The sequence below is a fragment of the Callithrix jacchus genome, chromosome 16, assembly GCF_049354715.1.
Source record: "Callithrix jacchus isolate 240 chromosome 16, calJac240_pri, whole genome shotgun sequence".
Classification (NCBI taxonomy): Eukaryota; Metazoa; Chordata; class Mammalia; order Primates; family Cebidae; genus Callithrix; species Callithrix jacchus.
The window spans coordinates 34,811,681-34,827,373 of NC_133517.1; the positions used below are offsets into that span (position 1 = coordinate 34,811,681).

At 36.4% G+C, this 15,693-nt stretch overlaps 1 pseudogene; it reads left to right on the forward strand.

Annotated features, from left to right (window-relative positions):
* Window positions 1-6,830: 6,830 nt before the first annotated feature.
* Window positions 6,831-13,950, forward strand: LOC108588562 (cytochrome c oxidase subunit NDUFA4 pseudogene; annotated as a pseudogene).
* Window positions 13,951-15,693: the final 1,743 nt, after the last annotated feature.

Below are 15,693 nucleotides of genomic sequence, written 5' to 3' on the forward strand. Positions count from 1 at the left end.
TTAATAGTATAAAGAGTAAAGACATATGTTAAACTCTTGGTGAAATGCAACTATCCTAAGTAAACAGTGTGGATTTTAGCATACTTCATACTAATTAATCATTTATTCCTGTTCAATTCCTATCTACTGAGATAAACTAAATTAAATATACATACTTAACAAAGGACTTCCCGAAGTTTCCAGGGACCTAGCAGCCTTTTCACAGAGGATTCTCTTTAACATTTGTCTCAACCAACGGTCAGTCCATCCAGAAGTAACTCTGACTACATGAATTTAAAAAGAAATAGAGCAGTATTGGAATGTCTACACATTTATGTGTTTATGCTTTTTCTATTAGCTCAAAATAAAATAGCTGTGTCACATTTGTGTGAAATAACCATTAAGTATCCTTCTTGTGTTTGCTTGTTTATATATGCAGAAGAAGCTTAGCTATAATATTTTACAAGTGATATTTATATCGGTTGTAAAATATGGCTCTTGGAAAGGCAACATGAAAAACATCACCACAGTGCCTTACAACCACATAGACTGGTGCAGCAATAACTGTTTGTGGTCTTCCTAGTCCTTCCTCTCCATTGCATTCATCCGAAAATAGACTCCATTTGTCTTGGGCATGGGTTGGACACATAGAAGAAGCAAAGCCTGGCCACAGTTCAAGCTCTAAAGGACAGGCATCAGTATCAATCCTACTTGATTAGAATTGTTCCCCTGGGATTTTTTTTATACTGGTGCTGACAGAGAAAAATAGTATTTTCTTTGATGTTCAAGACACTGTAAAGATGTAAGTGCAAAGGTACCAATCACTGAATCCCTTACAGTGGTTTCTTCCCCTGAACAATTGAAACTGACATATAGAGAAAGAAAGATGAGACATAAAGAAAAAAAATGCCTGATGGCAATTAAGTCTCTAATTCTATTTTTCTACAAAGCCAGTTCTCCTCCTGACCTTCCTAGAATCTGGTCATATGAAGCAACAAATCCTTCACTTTTGCTTAAGTTTTTTGACTTTGGGTTTCTTTCTCTTTCAGAAAAAAAGGATCCTGATTTGGACAGCTGATAGATGAATGAATACAATTAGTAGTCTCTGCCCAATGTCAACTTAGAAAGATTGAAAGTGCTTTTGGCCCAAATCTCTCTCCTATCAGTTTGCTATGACACTAGGTAAATTCTGAGATTTTATTTCAAGTATAAATGACTCCTACAAGAAATAAGTATTAAGAAATGATTTCTGACTTCTGATTTGAGGATATCTGAGTAAATACAATTTTATCTTCTCTTGGAAATTAGAAATGCTTTATTGTATATGTAAAGAAATTTTTATTTCTATCAGGTTAATTTTTTTGGGGATTGAATGTTGAAACAAACTCTATCTTGAACAAAATTAAATGTTATCTATTGCCCCAAAATGTAATATATGAGAAAGGTAAAGATCAAGTAGTGGTAGAGGAAGATACTTGCTGTCACAGATCTCAAAGAGAGAGAGGAGTTCAGTTATCCAAAATACTTAGTGTAGCCTAAAGACTACAACAAGGAAGCAGAAATGCTTACTGAAGCGTTGATACTGACTGCATGGATTGCAATTGGTAACTTGTTATAACTCTGCTGACATGAAAAGTAGCAGGAAATGCTGGGAAGAATAAAGAAATGCACAGTCAGGCTATTTTTTTCAGAAAGGAGTCTGTATGGGCAACATTGTACAGGAGAGTGATTTCAATTTTCAAGTAGTCCTAGAACTGCATATGGTTTCTGGCTGGTAATAAATGAAGCATAAGACAGTCCCCTAATTCCAACTCACACACTCAAGAATCCAGTGCACTTTGGGAGGCCAAGGCAGGTTTCAAACCAGCCTGGCCAACAAGGCAATATCTTGTCTCTACTAAAAATACAAAAAAAAGTAGCTGGGTGCAGTGGCTCATACCTATAATCCCAGCTATTTGGGAGGCTGTGGTGAGAGAATCACTTGAATCCAGGAGGTGGAGGTTGCAGTGAGGTGCAACGGCACCACTGCACTCCAGCCTGGGCGACAGAATAAGACCCTGTCACAAAAAAGAAAAAAGAAAGAAAGAAAGAAAAAGAATCCATTGCAGGCCAAGAAAACTAGCACAAAACAATCCATTATTCCCTCCCCTGCATGAAGCAAAAAAAAGATCCAGGAAAATTCCTGAAATTAAAAAATGACTAATTATCTAAAATTACCAGAACAGAATCAATATGAAAATGATCAAGTAAAAGTATTAACAAATGGCATACAAATAATTTCCAGGGGGTGGGGGCATTGCTATTAAGCAGATAAAAACCTGACTCAATTAGCTGAGTGTGGTGGCACACACCTGTAATACTAGCTACTCAGGAGGCCAAGGCTAGAGTATCGCTTGAACCCAGCAGGGGAAGGTTGCAATGAGCCTGGATCACACCACTGTATTCCAGCCTGGGTGACAGAGGGAGTCCCTGTCACAAAAAGAAAAGAAAAGAAAGAAAACCCTGACCAAATACATTGCCAGGCACTCAGTAGGAGAGCTTAAGAAAGATAGTGTAAAACAATACAAGAAGGCTAAACACAATGCAGCAAAATCTAAGATAAGAAATGGAAGACAGAACTAAAACCAAAAGTCATATCATAGGTAACACAAAAGAAAATAAACACAGCTGATGACACAGTTAGATGTGTGAAAGTTAGGAATGAGAAAACTGATCAAAAATAATTGGAAATAAAGATTTCAAAATTATTAAAAAGATTATAGACATAATATATGACAAAGGAGACTCAATATATGTATAACTGGTATTTCTAACAATGAAATCTGATCAAATAAAATAGAAAGAACATTTTCAAAGGTTTAATAAAACTTTCCAGAAAAAAAAAAAGGTTTGAATATTCAGATACAAAAGGCACACTGTACTCCAGAGGAGGAAACAACTAACAGAAATGATCATAGCCTGGTAAAGTTACTGATCTTCAAATATAAAGGGGGAAAGCAGATCTTTTAAGTATCTAGGCAAAAAGATTAAATCATCTATAGGAAGAGAAATTCTAGTTAGCTTCAAATTCTCCACAACAAACTTCAATCTGGGAGACAGACAGTAATGTGTTGTTTTCTAGGTTTTCAAAGAAAATGCAATCACAGAAATTGGTGGTGATTCGCTTGTCCTGGGGGAGGCCTTAGGAGTGTGCGGTGGATACCATTGCAGTTTGAGTGCTTGGCAAAGCCCTTCATTGATCAGAGTCACTTCTTGTTTCTGGATTGTCTTCTTGGAACATTCTACTTTTCTTAAGAACTTGCCTGCTTCCCTCTCATTTCCATCAACGGCAATTCCAGACAGATTTTTTTTCTTGCCTATTACCTAAAAGGATGCATAAAATTTATCTGTTCCTATCTAAGACCAGTTTCTCTATTTCTACACTGAATTCTAGCCCTAACCCCTTATACTCAGCGTTTTTGTTCCTGCATATCTACTTTTTCTTTCCTGCATCATCATTTTTCCCTTTCTACTGCTTTATCTCATAACCATTAGAATGTATTGTCATTTTTTTTTTCACCTGTGATTGCTTTCTTATGGCCCTTTCTCTCTTCAACCCACTTAAGTCAAATTTTGCTCCCACAAAACCAGTGAAAACTCGCTGTTAAAGTCTCGAACCACCTCCACCTTGACAAATCCAATCATCTGTCTGCATTTCACGTTACATGCTTTTGCTTAACAGAAAAGATTTTAGGGCCCATAGATTCTATACCCTATCTTGGGATTTATTGTGATTAAATAGACATATATTGGGGTAACCTGGAACAGTAGGCTTTAAAGAGGCTCATCGCTCTAAAATAATCTCCACAAAATGTCAAACCAATCATTTTAAGATAAACCTAGCCTTGTCTCTCCTGTGCTTCAACTTTTCAGTTCCCTTCAACGTCCAACTAGGCATTAGCTGAAGATTAGTTTGAGGCTTTGTGGATAATATTTTGGAGCTATGGACCTCTTAAGAAGGTACTGTTCCAGGTTACTCTCATATAAGTCTATTTAATCTCAGTAAATCCAAGACAGGATATAAAGTCTATGGACCCTAACGTATGATAGCCAGTAATATGAGCTTCTTTGCAATCAAAGCTTAGCTGCCCAATCGCTTCATTGTTCAACACTTTGCACCACACTATACACCCTGACAACAATGAGTTCTCTATAGTTCTTAAGAAAATCATGCTGTGTCACATTCCCATGTCTTTGTGTTTCTTTAAGCTTCCTCTGTGTGAAATGCCCTTGGTCTTTTCTGAAAACTCTTGTTCATCCTTTAAAGGACAACTTAAACATGAGTTCTTTCTAGAAATCCCTAAATGATAATATCTATTTCTCTCTCTCTTTCTCTCTGTCTGGTCACCACCAAGCAGAATTAATTACTTCCTTCTCTGTATGGCAATAACAGAGTACTACCAGTATGACTTCACTTTTTATGGTATATTATGAACATTTTTTAACAGGTTGCTGAATTCCACCAGTCTTTTGAGAATCAAGATTTTCAGCATTGTATTCCCAGCACACAGTCCAATGACTGAAATGCAGTAGGACTTTGGAGAGGGATCATGTGCGGAGAGGACAGTAAAATAAAAGGTGATGAATGAATAAATGAACTTCCATCAATAACATTCCAATGGAAAAGTATTTTCCCAATTTCCAAAAATCAAACTACAGATGAACATTTAAAACACAGCTTGTTACACATTTAGGAACTCTACTTCTATTCTTGATGTCTTTGTTGTTTATTTTCTGTGCTTAAGCCAGATGTTCTTAAACTGGGGCCTATTGACCTTTTAAAAATTCACAGATGGTCTTTAGAGAGACTGTGAATTTCCCCAAATCTTATTAATTGCTGCATAATTTACATATAAGCAAAGCTTTTTCTGGGGAGAAGGACCACAGGTTTCAACAAGTTGACATACATGAATAGAGCAAAGCTGGGAGGTACTACGAGGTACATGAGAACTTGTTTATAAAAGTTTAAAAACAACTTTAAAAAATTGGGGTGTGTGTGTGTGTGTGTGTGTGTGTGTGTGTGTGTGTGTTTAAGACAGAGTCTCATTCTGTCGTCCAGACTGGAGTGCAGGTGCTCACTGCAATCTCTGCTTCCCAGGTTCAAGCGATTCTTCTGCCTCAGCCTCCCAAGTAGCTGGGATTACAGGTGCACGCCAGCACGCCAGGCTAATTTTTGTATTTTTAGTAGACACGGGTTTTGTCATGTTGGCCAGGCTGGTCTGGAACTCCTGCCCTCAGGTGATCCACCCACCTTAGCCTCCCAAAGTTCTGGAATTACAAGCGTGAGCCACCCTGCCTGGCCCAGTGTGTTCTTTCTAATAAACTAGTTTCGACCTTTTATGATAAAAAGACAAACTTAAAGGTAGATCACTTCTATAAATAAAATATTTTTTCTGGCCTAAAGAATTCAGTTATGTGAGACATTTTTGAGGAAGGAACAGCCAGGTGCCTTAAAAATAAAGGCACAAGGCAGTTATGTGCTGTTCACAAGCTTAATATCCTTAGGCTGGGCTAGGCTGTGGAATTCCATTTCCCTAAGTGTGGGATCTGGAGACCCAGCAACAGTCTTCTGTCTTCTTTTCTCCTTATTTCTCTCTCTCTATCTCAAACCATTATTGGAGAAATAATAGTTATTTAGCATGGAGAATCAGCCCCACTTCCCCAATCAATCTCTTTCTCTCTTTCTCTGTCTGCCAAGAGTCAGGGAGGGATTTCTGGGTTTGGCAGCTGTCAGCCCATCATTATGGGCTCACTGTCCCATCTGCACTTCTTAGATTGGTGCAGTCACAAGGGGTTTTACCCAAACAGGCTCTCAGGGGAACAGTAACATACCTCTTGATTTGGCTGTGAAGTTATACTTGTGATTATTAATAGACAAGATAAGAGGCTGGTGCTCTATTCATCCATGTTAGAACTAATTATTCAGTTTGATCTAAGCTGATTATAATACTGATAGATAACCACACTACATTTATAGCCACAGCAAGCAGTGGCCAAGAGCCTTGACACAGTGCTGCCATTTGGGTTTGTCAGATAGGAAGAAGTGGGGGGTGGGCGGTGAGGGAGAAGAGGAAGCTGCTTTGGTTGATTAGCAATGTGCTGCATGGGACCATTTATAATGAAGCATATCATTTAAATTTTCCTTTACAAATGAGTCCAACGTGTGTTGCAGGCTGCAGGCTCTGTTAATTGTCACAAACATTGCTTTTTTTTTTTTAACATTATTAGCTCTTTGGCAGGATTTCCATTGTTGACTAAAAACTTGGCATGATCAGGGCTTGCTGAATAATTTAGGTGGTTGGCAGCTGGAGAAGGAGAACACACACATCTAGGCAGACAGACATGCTGCTTGAGCTCTTTATATAATAGGATTGTATACAAAGCAGAGTACAGTCAGCAGTGACTTCTGTGTCTGTTTATAGGTAAACACTGATGTTAGTTTTATAGGAAAACTGGAGGGATACTTCTCACAAATCATATGCAGCATATGAGACAGATGCACTGCAGGACTGTTCAGATGACTCGGATCATCTCTGACTCTCACAGAAATGATTGCTGGAGTTTTCTCACACCAGCACTTACACTGCCTCTGCGGTGAGGGTATTGGAGGACTTGATCGCTGGCCACGGCAGGACTAATAGGATATAGAGCCACCCAAAACTCTGAATGGTTGCAAGCAGCAGATCAGAAAGACTCATGAGTCACGAAGACTATGAAACACTAGTTCATTGGGGAAATCAAATACATATGATTATATATATATATATATATATTTGATGAGAATGTACAATTACTGTGTCATGTAAACGGACATGAAGATCATGGGTAATATGGCAAATACTTAATGTACCTCTATAACTCTTTTGTAAATGAATGAGACCCATTGTTTCTCTCTCGCCTAGGTATTCTGTACCATTTAGGACTGTACAAGGTTCAAGGGGCAAAAACTCAATCCAAACTCCTTAACCCAACAGGATTTACCAGCTCAGATAAATGCAAGTGCAAGCATAGAAACGGCCAAATATTTAAATGATGTTACCAGGATACTTTTTTCTGCCTCCACTGTTGGGCTTTTCTTCCAATGTTCTGGCTTCATTCTCAAAAAGCTCATTTTCATCTTGGTGATGAAGGGGTCAAAACTCCAGCCTCTCACCATCTTCTTTTCAAGGCCAGTAAGAAAGAGTGAGTGAAATGGCACTAATGAAAGTCCTGAGATTTAAGTTCTGATGTTCTACCAACCAACAGGGTCACAAGCTCCTTCCTAAAGCAATCACCACAAAGCCAGCATTGAAATTTAGGGAGAGCAAGATACCTAAATAAAAATTGGGAGATAAAGATACTAGGTGAAAGAAAAGAAAAGAAAAGAAAAGAAAAGAAAAGAAAAGAAAAGAAAAGAAAAGAAAAGAAAAGAAAAGAAAGGAAGGAAGGAAGGAAGGAAGGAAGGAAAAAGAAGGGAAGGGAAGGGAAGGAGGGAGGGAGGGAGGGTGTCCCTAGTAAAAACAAAAACATAATATGTACAGTTTACCTTAGCTTGTTTTACTTTAGGAACTCAGGATAATTTCTGCATATCTCTCCTAGTCATCAGCCTGGGAATAGTTTTGTGAACAACAAAATATACTAATGAAATACGTGAGTATGTATGCAGCCATGTTCAGACTTACCCCAGCCCTTATAACACAGCAAAAACTAGACCCCAGAAGTATATAACTGTAGTGAGAATTGTCTTACAGAATAACAAGTTGAGTGTCCATTACTGATGTGGCTGTACCCCAGCCTATAGGAAGTAAAGTCAGCCATCTTTGATCCTGAGCTCCGTAGTGAATTTGTCTGTTTGTACTATATGCACCTAATCACTAAGTTTAGATGCTCCTCTGAGAATAAATAGGTATTGAAAAGCTATGTCCACTGTCATATATCCGTGTGTGTGTGTGTGTGTGTGTGTGTGTGTGTGTGTGTGTTATACTGCTTGCTTACTGGCTTAGAATAAATAAAGGTAAAAATAATGTTCATCTGAGTCTACATCCATCCCTGTCCGCCTTTGTATTAGGTCTGTCCTATATGGTTTGTCTAGCTCAGCACATGCAAAATATTACAACAGTGGTAAGCCAGTTGACCCTCCTTAACAGGATAGAATCCACGATCACCAGGATACCCAGCCACAGTAACCTGCCAATTGTGGTGCTTTTATAGTATGACATCATCATATTCAAATTATGCTGTTTCCAATAAATAGATCTGCTGCATGTTCCTATCAAATAGGCCTTTTATGATCCCCTCCTTCCAAGAGTTCTATTTTTTAAAGAGGATTTTTGATGACCAGGTAAAGAGGACTGTTACTTACATTGCATATATACTAAGGTTCATACAGACCTGTAAGTAACAGGTTAGTATGTTAATGTGTAAGTAACCTGTCACTTACAGGTCTGTATGAACCTTAAGATACATAAGGTTCATACAGAGGACTGTTACTTACATCCCCCGTACACTAAGGTTCATAAAGACCAAGAAAATTGATATTCAGATTTTGTAAGATTCTGATAGGACAAGATAAAAGTAAGACATGCTGATTTCTCCCTGTTCCATTCCCTGAGTGATAGTTTCAGACTTTCGTCTGGAACACTCCAATCCTTAACTCGGCATAGTAGCATACTAGCTTAATATAAAGTCATGTATTTTCTATTTGGAAAGAATTTTCTGTCTAGAAATTTGAGTATTATAGTTCCCCCTGAGATAAGAAACAGCAGAAGTCTTGAAATATTAACATGAATCAAAAAACTAATTACTTCAGAAAACATCAGTAAAATCAATTCAATTATTAATATGCTTACCAAGTAAGTCTCTGATAAATATACATATACATTTACATAAATCTATGTGTGTATATAAGTATATGTTTATATGTTTCTTGATTCATGTTAATATTTATGTATGTGTATACATATATGTGTGTATATGTTTTATATTTATATATAACCTAGATATTTATTGCTAGCTTGAGACAAGTGTCAAGATTTTAAAATTGGCATGAAAGAATCAAAAATATATTTTTCTTTGTTTATTTTATTTATTTTTTTAATTGTTATTATACTTTAAGTTCTGGAGTACATGTGCAGAACATGCAGGTGGGTTACATAGGTATACATGTGCCATGGTGGTTTGCTGCATCCATCACCCTGTCATCTACATTAGGTATTTCTCCTAATACAATCCCTCCCATAGTCCCCCACCTCCCTTCTATCCCTCCCCTAACCCCCCATGCCCTGACAGGTCCCAGTGTGTGATGTTCCCCTCCCACTGTGTCCATGTGTTCTCATTGTTCAACACCTACTTATGAGTGAGAGAGTGGGATTTTAGAATTTCTGTTCTTGTGTTTGTTTGCTGAGAATAATGGTTTCCAGTTTCATCCATGTCCTTGCAAGGGACATGAACTCATCCTTCTTTATGGCTGCATAGTATTCCATTGTGTATATGTGCCACATAAAAATTCTAAATTAAAAAACTGCACATTAAAAACTCTTTTAAAAATCAATGAATCAAGGAGTTGGGTTTTTGAAAAATTAATGAAATAGACTGCTAACTAGACTAACAAAGAAGAAAAATAGAAGAATCAAATAGACACAATAAAAAATGTTAAAGGGGATATTACCACTGATCCCACAGAAATACAAACTACCATCAGAGAATACTATAAACACCTCTATGTAAATAAACTAGAAAATCTAGAAGAAATGAATAAATTCCTGGACACATACACCCTCCCAAGACTAAACTAAAAAGAAGTCGAATAGAAATTCTAGAAGAAATGAATAAATTCCTGGACACATACACCCTCCCAAGACTAAATTAGAAAGAAGCTGAATCCCTGAATAGACCAATAACAAATTCTGAAACTGAGGCAGTAATTAAAAGCCTACCAACCAGTAATTAATAGCCTACCAGAACCAGACAAATTCACAGCCAAATTTTACCAGAGACACAAAGAGGAGTTGGTATCATTCCTTCTGAAACTATTCCAAACAATTGAAAAGGAGGAACTCCTCCCTAACTCATTTTATGAGGCCAGCATCACACTTATATCAAAACCTGAGAGAAACACACACACACACACACACACACACACACACACACACACACAGAGAAAACTTCAGGCCAATATCCCCGATGAACATCAATGTGAAATTCCTTAGTAAAATACTGACAAACTGAATCCAGCAGCACATCAAAAAGCTTATCCACCACAATCAAGTTGGCTTCATCCATGGAATGCAAGGCTGATTCAACATGTGCAAATCAATAAACATAATCCATCTCATAAACAGAGCCAATGACAAAAACCACCTGATCATTTCAATAGATGCAGAAAAGGCATCTGATAAAACTCAACATCCCTTCATGTGAAAAACGCTCAATAAACTAGGTTTTTATGGAACATGCCTCAAAATGATAAGAGCTATTTGTGACAAACTCACAGCCAATATTATACTGAATAGCAAAAGCTAGGAGCATTTTCTTTGAAAACTGGCACAAGACAAGGATGCCCTCTCTCACCACTCTTATTCAACATAGTATTGAAAGTTCTGGCCAGGGCAATCAGGCAAGAGAAAGAAATAAAGAACATTCAAATGGGAAGAGAGGAAGTCAAATTGTCTCTGTTTGAAGATGATTTGATTCTATATTTAGAAAACCTCATCATCTCAGCCCAAAAAACTCTTTAAGCTGATAAGCAACTTCAGCAAAGTCTCAGGATAGAACATCAATGTGCAAAAATTACAAGCATTCCTATACACCAATAATAGATAAGCAGAGAGCTGAATCATGAATGAACTCCCTTTCAAAATTGCTACAAATAGAACAAAATACCTAGGAATACCACTAACAAGGGATACAATAGACCTCTTCAAGGAGAACTACAAACCACTGCTCAAGGAAATAAGAGAGGATACAAACAAATGGAAAAACCTTCCATCCGCATGGATAGGAAAAATTAGTATTGTGAAAATGGCCATACTGCCCAAAGTAAGTTAAGGATTCAATGCCAAATCCATCAAACTACCATTGACATTTTTCACAGAATTAGAAAAAACTACTTTAAATTTCACATGGAACCAAAAAGGAGCCCACATAGCCAAGACAATCCTAAGCAAAAAGAACAAAGCTGGAGGCATCCACGCTATCTGACTTCAAACTATACTACATTGCTACTGCAATCAAAACAGCATGGTACTTGTACCAAAACAGACATATAGACCAACGGAACAAAACAGAGACCTCAGAAATAAGCCCACACATCTACAACCATATTATCTTTGACAAACCAAACAAAAACAAGCAATTGGGGAAAGTATTCCCCATTATTTAATAAATGGTGCTGGGAAAATTGGCTAGCCATATGCAGAAAACTGAAACTGGACCCCTTCCTTACACCTTATACAAAAATTAACTCAAGATGGATTAAAGACTTAAATGTAAAACCCAGAACCATAAAAACTATAGAAGAAAACCTAGGCAATACCATTCAGAACGTAGGCATGGGCAAAGACTTCATGACAAAATGCCAAAAGCAATTGCAACCAAAGCCAAAATTGACAAATGGGAACTAATTGAATTAAAGAGCTTCTGCACAACAAAAGATACTATCGTCAGAGTGAACAGACAACCTACAGAATGGGAGAAAATTTTTGTAATGGATGTTACAAATGTAATGGATGTTTGTAATGGATGTTAGACAAAGGTCTAACATCCAGAATAACAATGCACTTAAACAAATTTAAAAGAACAAAACAACCCCATCAAAAAGTGGGAAAATAATAGGAACAGACACTTCTGAAAAGAAGACATTTATGTGGTCAATAAACATGAAAAGGTTTATCATCACTGATCATTAGAGAAATGCAAATCAAAACCACAATGAAACACCATCTCACAACAATCAGAATGGTGATTATTAAAAAGTCAAAACCCAAAGATGCTAGCAAGGCTGTGGAGAAATAGAACACTTTTATACTGTTGTTGAGAATGTAAATGAGTTTAACCATTGTGGAAGACAGTGTGGCCACTCTTCAAGGATCTAGATCCAGAAATACCATTTGACCCAGTAATCCCATTGGGTACATACCAAACGTAATATAAATCATTCTACCATAAAGACACATGAACACTTATGTTTATTGCAACACTATTTACAATAGCAAAGCCATGGAACCAACCCAAATGTCCATCAATGATAGACTGGATAAAGAAAATGTGGTACATATATACTGTGGAATACTATGCAGCCATAAAAAGGAATGAGATCAAGTCCTTTGCAGGGACATGGATGAGGCTGAAAGCCATCATCCTCAGCAAACTTACACAGAAACAGAAAACCAAACATTGCATGTTCTCACTCATAAGTGAGAGTTGAACATTGAGTATACATGGATGCAGGGAGGGGAAAGACACACATTGAGGCCAGTCGGGGGGTCTTGGAGAAGCAAGAAAAGGGAGAGCATTAGGACAAATAGCTAATGCATATGGGGCTTAAAACCCAGATGATGGGTTGATAGGTGCAGCAAACCACCATGGCACATGTATACCTATGTAACAAACCTATATATTCTGCACATGTATCCCAGAACTTAAAGTAAATTGAAAATTTTAAAAATAAGAAACTGCAAAAAAATTTATAGCTTAAAAATAAACTAAAAGTTTTTTTTTCTCGTTTGCCTTCCAGAATCTCCCTATTCCTGTCTGCCCCTTTCGATCATTCTTTAATTTAACTATATATTTGTTCACTCACTTACTTATGCATTCTACAATTTAGTTTTAAGCAATTAATAGCTTTCAAGCACTATGTAAAGTCTAGGTAATATAAGATTTATAAAGGCAGCCCCAGTCTTCAAGAGATTAAATCTAGTGAGGTGAGACACATCAGTGAACAGATGGTTCAAATACCTTTTAGTAAGAGCTATATTAATGTTTATACAGAACTTTTACCAAAGGTATGGGAGCTATCAGGCAACACTTCTTGGAGGAGATGATGTCAAAGCCAAGTCCTAAGGTTCTAGTCATATTAATTATGGTAAGGAGTTTTCAAAGGACTCAGGGTAAAAAAGAGCATCAATGTTAGAGAAAGTCCAAATATGGATATTTGAATCCTAGAATGCCTGGAGCAATTTAAGCTGGAAAGGTAACAGAGTTGGGTCATAAAGGAACCTGAAGGCACCCCTAATGTATTTGCATTTTTATCCTGAAAAATCAGTCTGGAAGCAGAGTGCAGTAGGTAAGATTTGGTTAAGACTGGAGGCTGTGAGAACAATTACAGAAATAATAGACATAAGAAAAACTAAGGTGGTATGGCAGCAAGGAGGTATGGAAGGATACAGACCAAATCAAGAGATTTAAGAACATCAAATTGATGAAAGTTAATTCATTCTTCCTTCAGTTTCCAACATGAACATTCTGTTCCCTTAACTTTCTCTTCCATTTTTTTTCTAAAATTTACCAGTCTCTATATTATCAGGTATATCTCATTCTTTAAACTTAAGTGGAGGAAATATGGCTCATAGATTTACCTGATAGCCACTGACTATAATATAGCATTTAAAATACATTAAAACAAGTCTTTTTGAGTACAGATATTGCTTAGCCCTGGGCTGGTTCTCTCCTTCCCAATCAGAGTCCTCTGCTACAAACATCCTCCGCCAGATCATCAGTCAGGCCAAGAAGCATCCGCATTTGATACCCCTCTATGTATTTATTGGAGCTGGAGGTACTAGAGCAGCACTGTATCTCTTGAGTCTGGAATTGTTCAATCCAGATATTAGTTGGAACAGAAAGAATAACCCAGAGTCTTGGAACAAACTGGGTCCCAAAGATCAATACAAGTTCTACTTAGCGAATGTGGATTCCAGAAAACTGAAGAAAAAAGGTCCATCTTTCTACATGAAATAGTTCACTCTAAAGCTGCTTCAGAATGAAATTCTTCCAGAAGCCATCTGCACAATTTTCTACTTAAACAGGAAATAGTTCTCCTCTAAATGCATGAAATCATGTTGATGTAATCTATTGAAGATTACACTGATTAATAAATAACCAAAACTTGGAAATAAAGAAGTCTTTTAGTAATGTGAAAAATCACACAAATTTGAGTGTGTCACAGAAGCCAAGTGTTCTTTAAAGTTATGCTGGTATATTGCACAACTGGGGGTGTTTCTCAAATACAGTTCAATGGAGTTGAATGACACAGTGGCCCTTACAATAAAGTTCAGAAATAGCAAGCAGGTATTACCATGACTTCTTGGACTTCTCTGCGGAACTTCATTCCAGCTTCTAGAGCTGGCACTCAGATCCCAGGAAGAAATTTGATTAAAAAGACACAAAAAAGCAAGTCCCTCTATATATTCTGAACATGGGTATGGTTCTACATCAAGCTGAGTATAAGAAAAACATTAAAATATCATTTCCAACAATATTATTACTATCTTTATGCTTCCAGAATGAACATCTGATTACAATTAAACTTTATTCTCCTGGAAAAATAACTCTCCAATTATATAAACATTTTTGAATTTTAGCCAAGAAAATATGTTTCAGTAGTTTCTTATAATATACATTTCATTACATATTAATGAATTAAACAAAGCAATGTTCTAATAGACCATTAGATGACTTTTCATGCATCCTTCCATTCTTCTAATTATGCAATCAAATGAAGCCAGATCCACATTATGACTGCAGATTAAAAGCATCAAAACTCATAAATTTACCCAGATATATTTTTTTGGATGTTTCAAAGATATATTCCAGAATGCTAAATATTTTTACATGAATTAATAGGCCTTGATCTTCCTGAATATTTTGTGTAATGAAGATTTATAAATTATACATTTGGTCTGCAAGAATAAAATTATCAAGTACAGTTTTTCTGATCAAAATCTTTTTCTAAGTCATTTATTAAATATCACATTAATGTGAAATATTAATCATATTCCAACCATGTGAAAAGGAATAATAGTATGAGTTGAAGAGATTTATGAGAATAAAAGTAATTATTTTCTAGGTACTCAAAAAATGTTAAGTTGTTGACTACTGTAAAAAATTATTGATAGTAAAACACACATCTTCAAATAGTAAGATGGTCTAAATGATATTGGATTAAAGGAAACATTACATATTTATTTACTCTTGATTTTATTTTTAGCTAGTTTATAACTAAATTAGGAAGGAAATGAAAACTATGAAAGTTTGAAAAAAATTATTCTGTACTTTTATCACTAAACTGCTTAAAATGACAACACAGAAAAACACTGAGGATATTTGTGACTACTAGACAATAAAAAGACAAATAATAAGATGGATAAACTGAGATCTTAAAGGCCCAGATGTAATTTTAAATAAGATTTAAGAAATGTACACACAAAAATTATATTGATTAATTCCCCAAATTCCACACTTATAATACTATCATGTTACTCTACTTCTTTATCCCACCATTGTAGTAACTAGGTGAGGACATTGAGGCTGCATAATGAATGATCCAATGGATTTGGAAAATTACATATAAAGAGCCAACTAAAAGGGAAGTGTGTATTCATAACCTAGAGTTAGTAATTGATGTCATTTGAATGTATGAAATATTCTACTAGGAAAATGTTGCAAGGGAAGGGACATGAAATAATGGGCACCCGTAGTTCA